The sequence below is a fragment of the Canis lupus genome, chromosome 16 (genome assembly GCF_048164855.1).
Source record: "Canis lupus baileyi chromosome 16, mCanLup2.hap1, whole genome shotgun sequence".
Taxonomy (NCBI): Eukaryota; Metazoa; Chordata; class Mammalia; order Carnivora; family Canidae; genus Canis; species Canis lupus.
This window is the reverse complement of record NC_132853.1, coordinates 54,353,562-54,368,309: the sequence shown is the minus strand read 5'-3', so window position 1 is coordinate 54,368,309 and position 14,748 is coordinate 54,353,562. Positions and strand designations below refer to the sequence as shown.

The following is a 14,748-nucleotide window of genomic DNA, read 5'->3' as shown; positions in this document are numbered from 1 at the left end:
TTGCTGCGCAATATTATTAGCTTTAGGGTACAACATAGAGATTTGACAATTACACACTGTACATATACGGAAGCTCACCGTATTAAGCGTAGTTGCTTATTTTAGCCATTTTGAGGTGGACATGTCAGAGGCACTGAGTACACGCACACTGTGTGCCACCATTCCTGCCACCACCCCTGGAGCTTCTCTCATCTTCCCAAACTGAAAGTCTGTCCCCGCCACACCAACGCCCCCCTCTCTTCCCTGCAGCCTCTGGCATCCACCGCTCTACCTCGTGTCGCCATGGGTTTGACTGCTGTAGCTACCTCATGTCAGTGGATTCACACAGGACTTGTCCTTTGGGGACAGCTTATTTCCCTGAGCATACTGCTGTCCTCAAGCTTCATCCATGTTGTAGCAGGCATCATGATTTCCTTCCTTTTTAGGCCTGAATAATACCCCATCATACGGACAGACCACATTTTATTTCTCCATTTATCCATCGATGGACGTCTTGGGTTGCTCGCCCCTCTTGGCTACTGGGAATAAGGCTGCTGTGAACGTGGGTGTGCACAGACCTCCTAGAGGCTCTGCTTTCGGGTCTTTGGAGCACATACCCAGATGTGGAATTATAGGACCCAATAGAAATTGGGATGGCGTGAAGCTGGGGAGCGTACTGGGCTCGTTTGCTAGCTTGTTACTAGGCTCGGAGTTATTGAAGGAATCAAATCGGGAACAGAACGTGCTCTTGGGACTTGTATGAGTTTCCTGGGGCTTCCGTATCAAAGTACCACAAGCTGTGTGGCTTAAAACAACAGAAGTTTCTTGTCTCACAGTTCCAAAAACCAGAAGTCTGGATTCAAGCTGTCAGCAGGGCCACAGTCCCCTGAGACCTGGAGACAATCCTCTTTCACCCCTTCCCCACTTCTGGGCAACCCTTGGCGTTCCCTGGTTCACCGCAGCATCCCCCTAGACTCTGCCGCTGTACTACACGGCCTCTGCCCCGTGTGTCTGGGTCCAGATCCCCATCTTCTTAGAAGGACACTAGTCATACTAGATGAGGGCCCACCTCGATGATCTCATTTTAATTTGGTTACGTCTGCAGAGGCCCTATTTCCAAATAACCTCACAGTCCTAGGTCCCAGGGGTGGGGCCTTCAGTAGAGCTGTCTCGGGGACACAATGCAACTCCTAACAGGACTCTTGTTCCCACCCAGACAAAAAGGCTTTGTAACCTTGGGGCTGTGATGCTTTTTTTCACCGAAGGGGCCCTGACCCGAGGCCCAGCCACCCTGCACGCACCCCCGCAGCTAGCACCATGGCTCCCAGCTCCTGCCGCCTGCCGTCCCGCGTCGGCTGTGCTCAGCAGAGCGGGCTTGATCTACGGTGGCAGGCGGGCAGGCCGGGTGTTTAATCTCCCTTCCTTCCCGCCCACCCTCAGGGGCTGCCTCCCTGAGACTTCACTTCCCTTCGACGACAAACGATGATTTCTTACTCTCCCATTTATGGTTCTTTTTCCTCCGTAAGGGGCCTGCTCAGCCCATCCGGTGAATGATGGCCAGACAAATTCCAAGCGACAAGGAGATGTCCTGGAGGCTTCTCCTTAGTTCTTTGGGAGATTTGGAGGGGAAGGGGCAGAAGCAGCTTCCTCTCATCTTTGGGGCTGAGGAGGAACTGAGGCAGGGAAGCGTGGATGGTGCTTGGGACAGTGTAGGGACCACCCCACCTGCCCTCTGTCTGGCCTTCTTCTGAGGTCACCTGCCTCTTTCATCTTCTGGGGGGGTGTTGGGAGGATCACTTTGTTCTGGATAGAACACCCGGGACGTGCAGTGAGACCAGGTTGGAAACTGATGGGTGGGAATCCAAGCTTCCTCTAAGTTAGAGTAGCAATGGGGTGGCCCCCAGAGCAGATGGGGGTGGCTTGGAGCCCCAGCATCTGGCCCCACTCTGCTTCTCCTGGTTAGCTCCAGGAAATGAGGACACCATGACCACAGCACACCCCCCCCCAAGTCTTTTATGTTTGAGAAGAGGCGGCTGTGGTGTGCAGGGGGTACCCCGTGACCACCCTTCCTGCCCTGCCCCTCCTCCTTGCTGCTGCCCAAGGGATCGTGGCATTTCTCAGGTGCCGGCCCTCCCTGAACGCCCAGTGGGGGCAGGCCCCGGGCCTGGCTATGACTGAGCATCACCCTGTTGGACATGATTCATTAGGAGGCCAGACAGTGTTTGGCTCGGCTGCTCATCTTCTCACGTGTCACCCTTACACGTTGACTTATTTATGTATTTATTGAAAAAGCAATCCGTGCTCATTTTAGAACCGGAATTCTGGTTTGAGGCCCCGAGGCCCCAGCATCACATGAGGAGTTTCTGGCAGAAGGCCCTCAGCAATCCCTTTAAAAGGGGGCAGAGGGACCAAGGGGGAGATTGTGGGGGTGGGTGTCAGCAAAGGAGAAATGCGGGGAGCCTGGTCCAGGGGCTTCCAACTGGGGAGCCCGATAGACCCTCTGCTGATTCTTCGCTGTGACTTTGGGAAGCTGCTTAACCTGTGTGTGCCTCAGTTTCTCCAAGTATGAAATGGGTACAGTTATGGCACCTACTTGAGATGAGTGGGTCTGGATTCTGAGTATATGCCGCAGCCCCAGCACTCACTGACCCCCCTCCTGCCAGGCGCAGCATCCCTGGGAGCCGTGCATCTTCATCATCCGGGTACCAGCCACTTGCCCCCAGGACAAGGTGCCTGCCCATGCACCTGGCCCCTCCGGGGTGCAACCGAGCCATGCCCCCTGCAGAGGTCAGTGGAGCCGCACCCACCCAGCAGCAGGTACCTGGTGCCAGGCAGGGGAGAACAGGGCCCCAGGCCAGGCCCACTTCTTTATTCCCTTCTGTTTTTCTTTTTTTCTTTGTTTTTTTATTTAATTCCCCTCCTCCCAGCCTCCATTCCCTTCTTTTCAGCCAGTGGCACGTTTGTGAATGCAGATGCTGGGTTTTTCTCCTCCGAGGTCATTTGCACTTGTAAGCATAGGTGAAGGTGCCTCCTGGCAAGACAGTGGAGAGGTACTTTAAAGAGGGAATTTAAAGAGGGAAACTGAGTCAGCGCACCAGGGGAAATGCCATAGAGTTGGGCCACTCAGAAGGGCTCCACCCCTGCTCTGGGGACCCCGTCCCTCCCTTGGTGGTTCCTCTCTCTTCCTTCGCTCCTGGGTGGGCACACACCCACCCGCATAGGCTTCAGGCTACTGCAGGAGGACACCCCTCTCCCTCCAAAACAAACCTCCCTTTCTCTCCCAGCCTCTACCCTTGAGGCCCCACGGCCAACCTCCCTGCCCCTTCCACCCCCCCACCAACCTGCTCTCCATTATCAGATCTGGAGCCGATAAAAGGAGCCCTTATGAGTCGGGTCAATAGATCCAACTCCGGCAGATAAAAGCATGGGGGTTGTGGGAACAAAGCGGAGAACGGAAGGCAGGAGAGGCAGCAGTTGGGGCAGGAGGAGGGGAGCCATGAAGTTCTGAAGGCCCCAAAGCGGAATCACGGACAGATTGAAAATCTGCTTTGATGGCCTCTCCGTTTATCTCCCTCGTTAACAGGCGGGGCCATTTGGCAGGGGTGAGGGGAACGGGGCAGGAGGCTGGCCGCGTTTCAATTTGATTTCTCGGGGCTTACGATCCATCCTCTCTTTGCATAAAAAGGGATTAATATCTGGGGCTGAGTATTAACTCAACATCCAGACACACACGTGCATGCATGCACACACACACATGCGTGCACACATGCACACACACGCACCGCTATCCCAGGCTGCGAGCTCGGGCGGGCACCCCTCCAAGATCCAGCGCCTGTCCCCAAAGCCTCAGGGCGGGCCAGGGCCCCTGCACCCCAGATTTCACTCCTCCCCCCCACCCCAGCTGTCCTCCAAGCTCAGAGGTGTCCTGCCTGTCCCCATTATGTAAATAAAGTACAGGGCAGTCTTGATCCCTCTGGGAGGGATTAGAGTGTCAGGAAGGGGGGGGGGACCAGGGATGGGGTGGCTGGGCCGTAGCTACCTGCAGGCTGTTCCTAACCTTCCAACGTCAAAGAGGCCTGGCAGCCGCTTGTCACTTGCCCCCAGCAAGGGCAGGGGTAAGAGCTGGGAGCTAGCTTTGTGCCCCTGAGCTCCCCACTTGTTTGCTCATGGAAAGGACACACCCCAGCCCCGTAGATCTTGGGTGGGAAGAAGTCTGGAGTGATTCTGTGACCCCTCATTAGTTTGGAGGGAGGAGTCTTACCTCTCTGTGACCGACCTAGGCCGTTCTCCCCTTTTCGGAACAGATGTCAGCACACCTGGCCCTGGTTCAGAGAGAGGTGGGGTGCCCAGGTGGCACAGGCCAGGGGGCTTGGAGAGCCTGGGGGGTGGAGAGGTGGGAGGCAGGACCTATACACCCAAGGCCTGTGCTTATCTCTTAACTAGACTGGAGGCAGCTTGGGGTGGAAAGCAAACAAGAAATCAAGTCCTAGCCTTTCCCGAGCTTGGGGAAGGGGCTCTAAGCCCCATAACCCCCGGGGTCCTCCCCCAGCACAGGGCCTGGGTGGCGATTGCCTGCTTGCTTTTCTGGCTCTCCCCTGAAGCCAGTGGTCCTTGAAACGTCTCTGGACGGTGGCGGAGTCACCTGGGGACTTGTTAGAAATGCAGATTTTTCCCTGCTGAATGAGGTGCTCTACGGCTGGGGCTCAGCATATCTTTTTCTAACAAGCCCTCCAAGGAATTCAGGTGCTGCTCTGGTCCACGAACCCCGTGCAGCCAGGACTGGGTCCTGTGTGCTAGGTAAGCAGAGCACGTGTGATCAAAGGGAAGGGGTCAGGGTCAAAGGGGAGGAATTCAGAAGAAGAGGTGTCCTTACAGGGAGCAAACCTCAGCCCTAGCTGCCCTTCACCCCTCTCCCCTCCCTGAGGCCAGCATCAGCTCATGGACAGTGGCCACCCATGGGCAAAGCAGCTTTGTGTTGCAGGGACTCATCTGGCCTGGCTCAGGTTCCAGAACAGGCCCCTGCCAGTCGCACCCATTGACACCGACAGAGAGATTTCGGCTCCAAGTCCTACTTGGGTGACACGCAGGCGGTGGCAGGCCAGGGCCGGTGCTCACCGTGTACCTGTCCTTCCCAGTCGCCGTTTGGTGGCGTCTGGAATCAGCCACACTGGGAGTGTTTACACCATAGAAATTTGGTAAACATGGCAAATCAGGGCTTTTCTGTTTTTCCCGGAGAGAGGGCGACTAACTGTTGAGCAGCAGGCTACGACACACGAGGGACGGCGAGGAAGAAGGAACATGTGTGTGTGTGTGTGTGTGTGTGTGTGTGTGTGTGTGTGTGAGAGAGAGAGAGAGAGAGATCTCCCAGAGGCAGCCAGCCTGGAGAACACTCCCCCCCCACCCCATGCCGTTCCCCCAGGTTCATATCCACTACCAGGCAGCGTGCCAGAAAGAGGGAAGCATCACCTTTGTCCTCACAGCAACCTCGTGAGCGAGACGTTGACACCCCCATTTTACAGATGGGTAAACAAGCTCAGAGAGGTTATGCAGTGTGCCTTAAGCCACACAGTAAGAAGGCGGCAGAGGGGCCGTTACGGCCCAAGCTGTTGGGTCTCCCATAACCTGTCCCCTCAAGGAAGGCACAGGTGAGAGGTGCATACGGCCCCTACACAAGTGAGCGCAAGCCCATGGGTTCATCACACACTAGTGAGGGTTTTGAGTTGAGGTGACCTTTGATGCCCTGGCCAGGGCTGCAGGGGTTGACAGCATCTTTGGAGAGGTCACCAGGAGAGGGGTAGAGATGAGATTCCACTGTTTCCTCAGATGAGCCCTGGCTCATCACACCAAGGCCTGGGCTGGAGACCCTGCGTCTCGGACACTCCTGGGCCCCCAGGGCCAGCATCCAGCTGATCTCCTGGGATAACCATCCCCGGGGAGGCCCAGAGGATGCAGAGGACCCCGTGGCTCACAGCCTAGCCAGGAAGGAGAAGGGAATTTGGGGGAATAGCAGCTTCTTCCTCTGAGATGAGAGGAAGGGAGGTCAGGGCCCAGGCTCTCAGCTCTCGGCTGTCATGCCAAAGGATGGTTTCAGTTGAGGCTGCCCGTGGGCCACAGAGATTTCTCTTGGATGCAGTCACACCTCCTCACCCCGAGCCAGGGAGCCAGCACCAAGACCCCTTGCCCCCACACCCCTCACCCGGTACCCCAAAGGCCCTGCTGAGGCCCGATCTCTGGCCTGCCCCTCAGGACAAGGTGCCCCGGGGCCCCGCTCCATCCAGTGCCATCCCCACTGAGTCAGGGGTGCCTTTTGGTCCCACCGTCCTTGTCCCAACCTCATACATTCATGCACCAGCTCGGTGAGGATTTCCCGAGTCTTTACCCTGAGCTGGGCACCACCACACGCCGTCCTGGGGTCCCAGGTCCAAGAACAGACCCCCCCAGGCCTTCTGGGGCTCCATGGAAGAGGAGGAGCGAAGAGGAAGAGGAGGTGGGGAAGGAGGAAGCGAGGGAGGGGATGGGAGGAGCAGGAGCAGGAGCGGAATGGCACCTTGGCTCCTGGCTCCGAGCGGAGGTACAGATGTTGCCCGATTGCTGCGCTCCTCCGGCTGCCGTGTTGTGTTTGGAAAGTGATGAATTTCAGCACCAGCTAATTAGTCTCTAATTAGCAAGTGGAGTGTAAACAATCACAACAGATGGGGGAGAAAAGGCATTAGCAATAATGACCGTTCTTCTGGGGTGCCGTCTCAGAGAGGCACTTCCTTGAAGGTGCTGGAGGGCAGCCTGGAGGCGGGGCCCGGCGGTCCCTGCTGGTGACAGGCGCCGGGGGATAAGGGATCGCAGGGGCCCACAGAGGAGGTGCTGGTTGGTGTCTGTGTGGAGGGCAGGCCTGGGGCACCGACCATCCGTAGCTGGGGGAGCCCACGCAGCAGCACAGAGCCCCCCGGGACGTGAGCTCGCGACCCGAGGAGAGCTCCTGTGGATGTGACGTGGTCCAGAATGTTGATTCGGAGCTGGGAGCCTCGCATCCTCGGGCCTTGGGGTTTCCTAGACCTTTTACGCTCTTGCTGGGGACACACACCTGTGTTGCTGGCCACTGCCCAGTGACCAGACCGACTGCCAGGAGATGCGCTCGCCTGCTCTGGGGATGTTGCCCTTCCGGGCTCGGCAGCCCGCCTCTGGAGCCAGGCCAGGCCACTGTGCCAACGGGCACAAGTCAGCCCTGGGGCGCCGGAGCGTGCCCTGGCTCCTCGCCTGCCTGGATCCCGGGGCCACAGGGCCAGAGAAGCTGAGGAACTGGGCCGGGATGTGGCGGCTGGCACAGCCCCATCCGCACCGCCAGCTGTCCCTGAAAGGGACACCGGAGGTCTGGTCAGTGCCTTGCTTGGCGGAGTGAGGCTCTGCCCGCATCCCGTGGGGATGCCAGGGTTACCCCAGGGACAGGGCGGGGGGTGGCTCAGGCTCTGAGAGAGGTGACAACGAGGAGAGACATCCAGGGAGATGGCAAGAAGGACCAACACAGAACCTGAAAGGAGAGAGAAGGCCCTTTGATGTTTATGCTCCTCTTTATTAAAGACCTTAATTTTGTATAGGGTCTTTGCAGATATCCTAAATTGAGGTCATATGGGATTAGGGTGGGCCCTACTCTCTGGGCAAAGTATGGTGCTGAGGACATGCAAGAGGTCACTGGCCTGCCCCCTGCCCCTGGGGGACCTGGGCTGACGACAGACTGCCTGACCCCCAGCCCCACCCCACCCTGGGCTGTGCCCGTCTTCTTCCTCCTTCTCTGGAAAGTGACTCCAGGGCCCAGCCTCAGGCTCCATCCCTGCGGGGACAGGACGGAGCCCCCAGCCCTCTCTTTCCTTGGAAGAATTGTCCTCTCTGCAGCTGCCATTAGGGTCCTAATTAACAGCCTTGTTGTCTCATCAGCCTGGCAGGCAGCGTTGGTAAGAAGGGCAGTTTCATTGTCTGGCAACATTATCCCAGCCCTGGCAACTTGTTAGCGGAGCTGGTCCCGTCCGCTCCGGCTCCTGGAGGAAGCAGCTTCTCTCGGGAGGGTGGCCTCCTGCCCCCCGAGCTCGATTCTCGAGAGACCCCTGCAGCCTGACTTTGTGGCCTGGGCCTCATGCTTGGAGATGTCCCTAGGTGTCACTTGGGCTGGGGCATGGGGTGGTGATAGCCTCTCAGCCAACATGGATTGAGGGCCTCCACCGTGGTGGGCAGGTGGGCAGGCCCTAGAGTATGCACACTGGGGGTTCTCAACCTCCAGATTGCTGACATTTGAGCCGGGCCCTCCTTTGTCGTAGGGGCCCTCCTGTGCAGGGTGGCACATATGCAGCATCCCCGACCTCACCCCATGGGACACCAGGAGGACACTCCCTGCCGGTGTGATAACCACAAATATCTGTGGACATTGCCAAGTGTCCCCTGGGGGTGAGGCCCCTGGTTGAAAAGCGCTGGTCTAGGGAGAGAGGCAAATGCCCGAAGAGATCATCCTGAGGCCTGATGGTGGAGGTAACAATGTTTAGCTGGAAATGAGCACTCTCTGGGGGGGTGGGGGGGTGGAGGGGTGTTGGGGCAGCAGTGCCCAGTGATGCGGGGCAAGGAAGAGTCAGACGGTGGGTTAATAGGAACAAAGACCCAGGGGTAAGGCTGTGTGGTTTGGTAGGAAACCACAGGTTGCTGAGTTCTCCCACTTAACCAGTATTTCCAGAACACCCACCATGTCTCTGGCATGACAAAAAGGGCCTTGTGTTCCTTGTGAAGGAGTGTTTTATCCTATATGCAGTGGGTACCACTGGAGGAATTGAAGCAGGAAGCACATGGTTAGAAATCCCTTTAATTAAGTAGATCAAGCTAATGACTGATGGCCAGGAGGCCAGGAAGGGCTCAGCAGACGAAATCTAGATCAGAGAGGAAAGGAGATGGGACCAGGTGGCTTGCAGTCAAAGGAGCATCTGGGTGGGTGATGGGATGGGGGACAGGGAGGAGATGAAAGTGATGGCCACCGTGCTTCCGGCTTGGACCGCCTGAGCGACGCCACTCACTGTACTAGAGCGTGAGAACGCTACAGGCCTGCAGAGACCCCAGTTCAGCTTTGGATATTTGAAACGTTTGCACCAGGACGTCAGCGGAACACAGCTGGTTCATTCGAGCAAAGTCCGAGCAGCATGAGCATCCCAAGCAGTGGCTGCCACAAGCACGGGAATGGCAAGGATCAGAACAGAGATCTGGGAACCCCAACACTTCAGAGCCCGAGGAAGAAGAAGAGCAAACCCAGGAGGCAGGGAAGTCAGAGGAGAACCAGAAGAAGGCCATGGAAACCCAGGTTTGCAGAGTTGCGGGGAGAGAGTGGTTGGCTTGGCCAGACGCCGTAGGCAGATCCAATGAGACTCCAGGGATGCTGAGGTGGAGACTCCAGGGATGGTGAGGTGGAGACTCCAGGGATGCTGAGGTGGAGACTCCAGGGATGCTGAGGTGGAGACTCCAGGGATGCTGAGGTGGAGACTCCAGGGATGCTGAGGCGAAGGAATCTGATGCCCCCGGTCAGAGAAGAGAGACAGGGCTACCTTTTCCCGTGGGGTGTTGTTAGCCAGAAGCTTTACCAGGAGTCGCAAGGGGTGTATGGTGGTTCCCACTAGCACTTGACAAACATGGTTCCATTCTGAAGCTTAACATGGCGCCATGACATTTGGTAAGACTGACGGGGACGGGGTCCAGCTACGTGAAAACAGGACTACGACACAGAGTGAAAGGTGGGCAGATGGTGGCACCCTTTTCATACCGCTGTTCCCATCCAACCTACAGTGTAGGCCCCACCCCACCCCGCCCTGCCCTACAGCCTCCCCATCCACCCACCCCCCAGCGTTTCCGGGTTATGGATACTCCCCGGATGCTAGACACAAGAGTACGGACGCCAGAGAGGAACCGAGGAGCTGGAACAGAGCAAGAAGAAACGCGTTCCTACCTCTCCAAGCTAGAATGGGACACGGTGGAAGGATGGTTCTGCTCTCTCCCTCTCCACCTCTGCACACCAGGCAGGGAGGATGGGTCCGGTTCTTGTGGCTGCCGTAGCAGATTGCCACACATGTGCTGGCTTCAAACAACAGGAATGGATTGCCTCACAGTTCTGGAGCTAGAGTCCAAAAGCAAGAGGTCTGGTTCCTTCTGGAGCTCCTGAGGGATGGCCTCTTCTGTGCATCTTCTCCCTTCTGGGGGTTGGCAGCCATCTTCAACGTTCCTCGGCCTGTAGGTGTGTTTCTCCCACCTCCGCCTCGGTCTTCACGTGGCCTTCTTCCCTGTGCGCCTCTCCGTGTTTTCACGCAGTCTTCGAAGGACACCAGTCATTCGATTTAGGGCCCGCCCTAATCCCATATGACCTCAACTTATGATATCTGCAAAGACCCAATTTCAAAATCAAGGTCACAGTCTAAGGTTCCAGGTGGATATGGATTTGGGGGGCGGCGGAGGGGGGCAAGCCTTCTCTTGGCCAACTTCCTACTCTGTCTTACTCAACTGTCACACCGCTCTTCATCGGGAGGTTGCTACCTCCAGTATCAGACAAGAAAACTGAGGCACAGAGGGGGGATGAAGGAATATTCCAGGCTCCCAGCTCAGGGAGGTGGAGGCAGGCCCAAGCGAAATCCCTGTGCGGTCCAGTCGCATCTCTCTGGCACACCTCAGCGACCCCCACCTCCCCGCTCCTTGCAGGGCACCCTACAGCTAAGCCACTTCCTCTGCCCCGAATCGTCTCCCTGGACAGGGAGATGTTTTCCCTCCATGACTTGAAAGGAAAGCTAAATCCCCAAGAGGAAATATTTACAGAAGGCTCAAGTGGACAAAATTGTGTAAGAAGACTCAAGCAAGAGGGAAAGAGGGAGCAAGGCCCAGGAGAGCCACCCAGGGGAACTGCAGAAATTAGAGAGAGTTTGGGGGGGGGGGGCCAGGAAGGCACAGGTGCACGGGGTGGGGCTGCTCCCTTGGCTCCCCCAACCTGTGCCCGGGGGGAGCAACGGGGAATGGAGGTACTGGTTGGTCCATGAGTTATCTGGGACAGGGCGTGGCCGGAGGGGCTCTCCTCTCACCCAGAAATAAAAGCTTCGACCTTGAGGGGGATGGATGAATGGGGAGCGCGTGGGTGAGCCACGGAGAGATTGATCCGCAGCCGCTGCCGCGCATGATGGCTCTGCAGCGTCGAGTCAGCGGAGGGTGGGAGAGCCATAGCACATGGGGTGCGGGGGGGGGGGTCTGCCGCGGAGGGAGGAGGAGCAGAAAGGCAGGGCTGGGAGCAGTGAGCCCCCCCCCCCGGCTGTGCCTCTTGGAGCTCTCCAGCTGGCTGCCCCCCACTCCCCGTGGGCTCTTCCTAGGAGCAGTGGGGTGCTGCCCCGTGTGCCCACAGCCAGGTCGCCCCAGCCCTGCCCTCCATGGGGACTAGTGTTGGGGTGCACCCTCCCGGTTCTTGAACCGTCTTATTCACTCGGGACTCGAAGGAGGTGGTAGGTTGCCTTGGGATGGGAGCGTGGGCCGTGGACTTGGCCAGTCGTGGGTGTGGACCCCTCCCTCGCGGCTCTGTCCCGCGTGATCTTGGGCAGATCCCAGCCTCGCTGCACTGCTGCTTCCCCATCTGTTAGAGGGCCAGTCATGACCTTGAAGGGTGATTGCGTCGATTTGGTGAGATGTGCGCCTAGAGCACCTGGGACAACCTGGCAGGACGTGAGCGCTCCCGCCCCGTGCTCTGCCCTCCTGCCTGCCTGCGACGTCCCCACGGTGCCCGGAGCCCCAGTGGCCCCGGGGCTCCCCCCGCATGGCTCCTCCCGCCCCTCTGAGGCACCCAGCGCCCCTGCTCTGGGTTCCAGACCTGGATGACCACCCCCAGCCCCGGACATCCAGCAGGCCACAACATACCCAAAATGTGAATTCGGGTTTCGCGTTTGGGTCTCAGGAAGCGGCACCATCACCCCTGACCCTCTCCTTCAGACAAAGCGGCCCTACTCCTCTGGTGCCTGGGGGGCTCAGTGGCTTAAGCATCTGCCTTCAACTCAGGTCATGATCTCAGGGTCCTGGGATTGAGCCCCACATTGGGCTCCCTGCTCAGCGGGGAGCCTGCTTCTCCCTCTCCCTCTGCTCCTCCATCCCGCTTGTGCACACAAGCGTTCTCTCTTTCTCACAAATAAATGATTTTTTTTGTTTTAAAAATAAAAATAAATAAATAGCTCCCCAGTCCCCATACTTCCCTCCACCCGTACAGCCATCACCAGGGGCCAAGCTAAATAAATCCCCTCTTATCTCCCCCACCTCCTCTCTCTCTGGGCAGGACGTATTTTCCCCCAGGCCTGGAAGAAAGCTAAGCCCGTCCCCCGCCCCCCCCAGAGGATGCATTTCTCCGAAGAAGAGCTCGTCTCTCCCTGGACCCGTAGCCAGCAGCCCCCTAGCTCCCGCTCTCACCTCCTTCCTCCCAGGCCCCCTCGCACCACCCGAGAGACACAGAGAACTGCAGACCTGGTCATGTCGCTTCTGTGGCTTCCTGCTTCCCTGGGGGGGGGGGAGGAGGTGGGGAGTCCCGGTCAGTTCCCCTCCCTCCATCTCCCTCTCCTCTCTTCCCCTCGCCTCCGGGGCTCCAGCCACAGGGGCTCCCTTCCCAGTCCTAGCCTGACTTGGACCGGCCAGGCTTCCTGTCCCTTCAGACTCGGGCACACCTGCTCCTGCTCTTACCTGGCTTCGGTCTTGGCTGGCATGTCACCTCTGGGGGGATGGAGGGGGTCCCTCCTTCATGTTCTGTGTGTGCCCATCACCGCCTATACCTTGCTGTCACGAACCTTCGTTCTTGCAGTCCCCGGTTTAATGCCTGCATGTCTTGGTGGAAGCTAGGCTTCGTAAGCTCCGGGACTGCCTGGTCCTGCTCCTCACTGTGTCCCACTGCGTCCCAGCCTGGCCTGGTGCAGAGCTGACGGTCCAGTGCCTCTGGGTTCATCAGCACGCGAAAGACTCACATGAAGCCTCCTTCCTCCATGGAGCTCCTTGACTGCAGCCCCCGCCTGCCGCCCCCCTACCGCGTGCCCAGTGCACCTGGTTCCTGCATCTGCAGGTGCTGCGGGCCCCCCCTCCGCTCCCCGATGCCTCACACCATTAGTCATCGCTGCCCTTGTGAATCCTATCTCTCCAGCCAGCCCGCAGGGCCTCGCAGGACCTGCCCATAGTCAGTGTTCACGGAGCAGGCGAGGGCGGCCTGATGAGTCATGACCTTGAGACCGTCTGCGCTGAGAGGGTCCGTCCTCCTTCCCCATCAGGGGTCATTCAGCGACCCTCCCCACAGCTTCTCTGTCTTCTCCAGCTGGGGCTGACTCTCCTCTGAGAGACTGAAAACAAAATAGACTGGCATTGGGAGCGCAGCGGGGCCACGCCAGCCCCGAGTGAGCCCCCCAGGGCCGACGTACCCGCACACACGCGTGCACACACACACTCAGAATCTCCCGTGCCTCCCCACCCCCCGCAGGGTGACACCCAGACTCCGTAGCCCCATGTGTAAGCCCCTCGTTCTCTGGGCCCCTGGCCCTCGCCGTTCATTCATGCCAAGACCGACAGCTGTGCCAGGCGCCAGCTCTGCATTTTCTCCTCCTTCCCTGGCCACAGTCTGGTGACGCAGGTACTATCATCCGCATCACTCTCCTCAAACGAGGAGAACGGCTCGGAGGGGCTCAGCGATTTGCCCAAGGTCATGCAGCTCCTCGCTGGAGAAGCCAGGGCTCGCGTCCAAGTTCATCCCACACATCCCGCCCGCCTGCCCGGCCGCCGTGCCAGCCAGCCTCCTCTCCCGCCTCACGGCCCACACCCCTGCACTCTCCCTCCCCATCATGCCCAACACCCAGAGTTCCCAGAAGCCACAGTTCCTGGGTGGCTTCCCAGATTTGGCACCAGTGACTCCCTGTGCCCTCGAGTTTTCCTGCAGCCCCCCACCTGGCGCACGTCCTGCTTTGCCTTCAGAGGGCGACTGGGGGCACCTGCCCTGATGGTCCTTCGTGGCCTGGGAGCCGTGGCTGCGCTGGAGGCAGATGTACCACGGGCTTCACTCTGTTGTGTCTGGTGGCTCAGCCTCCCGTGGGTTCCTCTGGGCAGCTGGGGGGCAGAGGTTTTCTTCTTGCTCACCGTGACATCTCCTGGCACTTAGTAGGTGTGCAGACGGCCTCCGCGGAAGGAGTGAACGAGCTTGAGTGAATGAGCGAAGTGCACGCTCTGCGTGGTGCTTGAGGCCAAGAGCATTTGGGCAACATGGGCAGCAAGAATCTAGGGGTGAAATGGGGGCGGTGAGCCAGGGGAAGCAGGGAGGCGGTGAGTGCTAGGGTGCAGGGGGGTGGAGGGGAGGCAAGGGCATGGCCGGAGGGTCAGGAGGCCCCTGCACCCCGCAGGCCGCCTCCTCCCTCCTCCTCCTCCTCCTCCCCCTCCCCGCTCGCCGCTCTGCAAGCTCCGTTCCCGCTCTTTCCCCCTCTCCATCTTGCCTTCTCATTCATCCTTTTGACGGTCTTCTGTGGGGCTTTTTCGGACCACATGTTTTATCCCTTGTCACCAGCCAAACAGCCCTATTATATTAATTTATTGTCCTTTCCGGTAACTTGAAGCCTTCCTGGAAACCCCTCCTTTCCCATGCCGGGTCTGCCCATTGCCAAACCACAGCTCCCAGCTTGCCCTCCTGCTCCCCGAGCCCGGGCACGGCTGGACAGTGGGCAGAGGTCTCCTGCGACCGTCCTGGCCTCGACCCTTTGACGGCAGCTTCTGGGA

The 14,748-nt window shown here is 58.6% G+C and overlaps 1 protein-coding gene and 1 long non-coding RNA gene across 3 annotated transcripts in view; one reads left to right on the top strand and one right to left on the bottom strand.

The window, feature by feature from the left end:
- The window catches only part of SDK2 (sidekick cell adhesion molecule 2), a 256,823-nt gene that overhangs the window by 91,395 nt on the left and 150,680 nt on the right, over positions 1–14,748 (top strand). The gene's annotated exons all lie outside the window — the stretch shown is intronic.
- On the bottom strand, positions 7,749–13,663 carry LOC140607084 (uncharacterized). The gene is made up of 3 exons (XR_012009258.1): positions 12,688–13,663; positions 12,475–12,507; positions 7,749–10,370 (listed from the first exon to the last, which is right to left on the bottom strand). It is a non-coding gene; the product is annotated as an uncharacterized lncRNA (long non-coding RNA).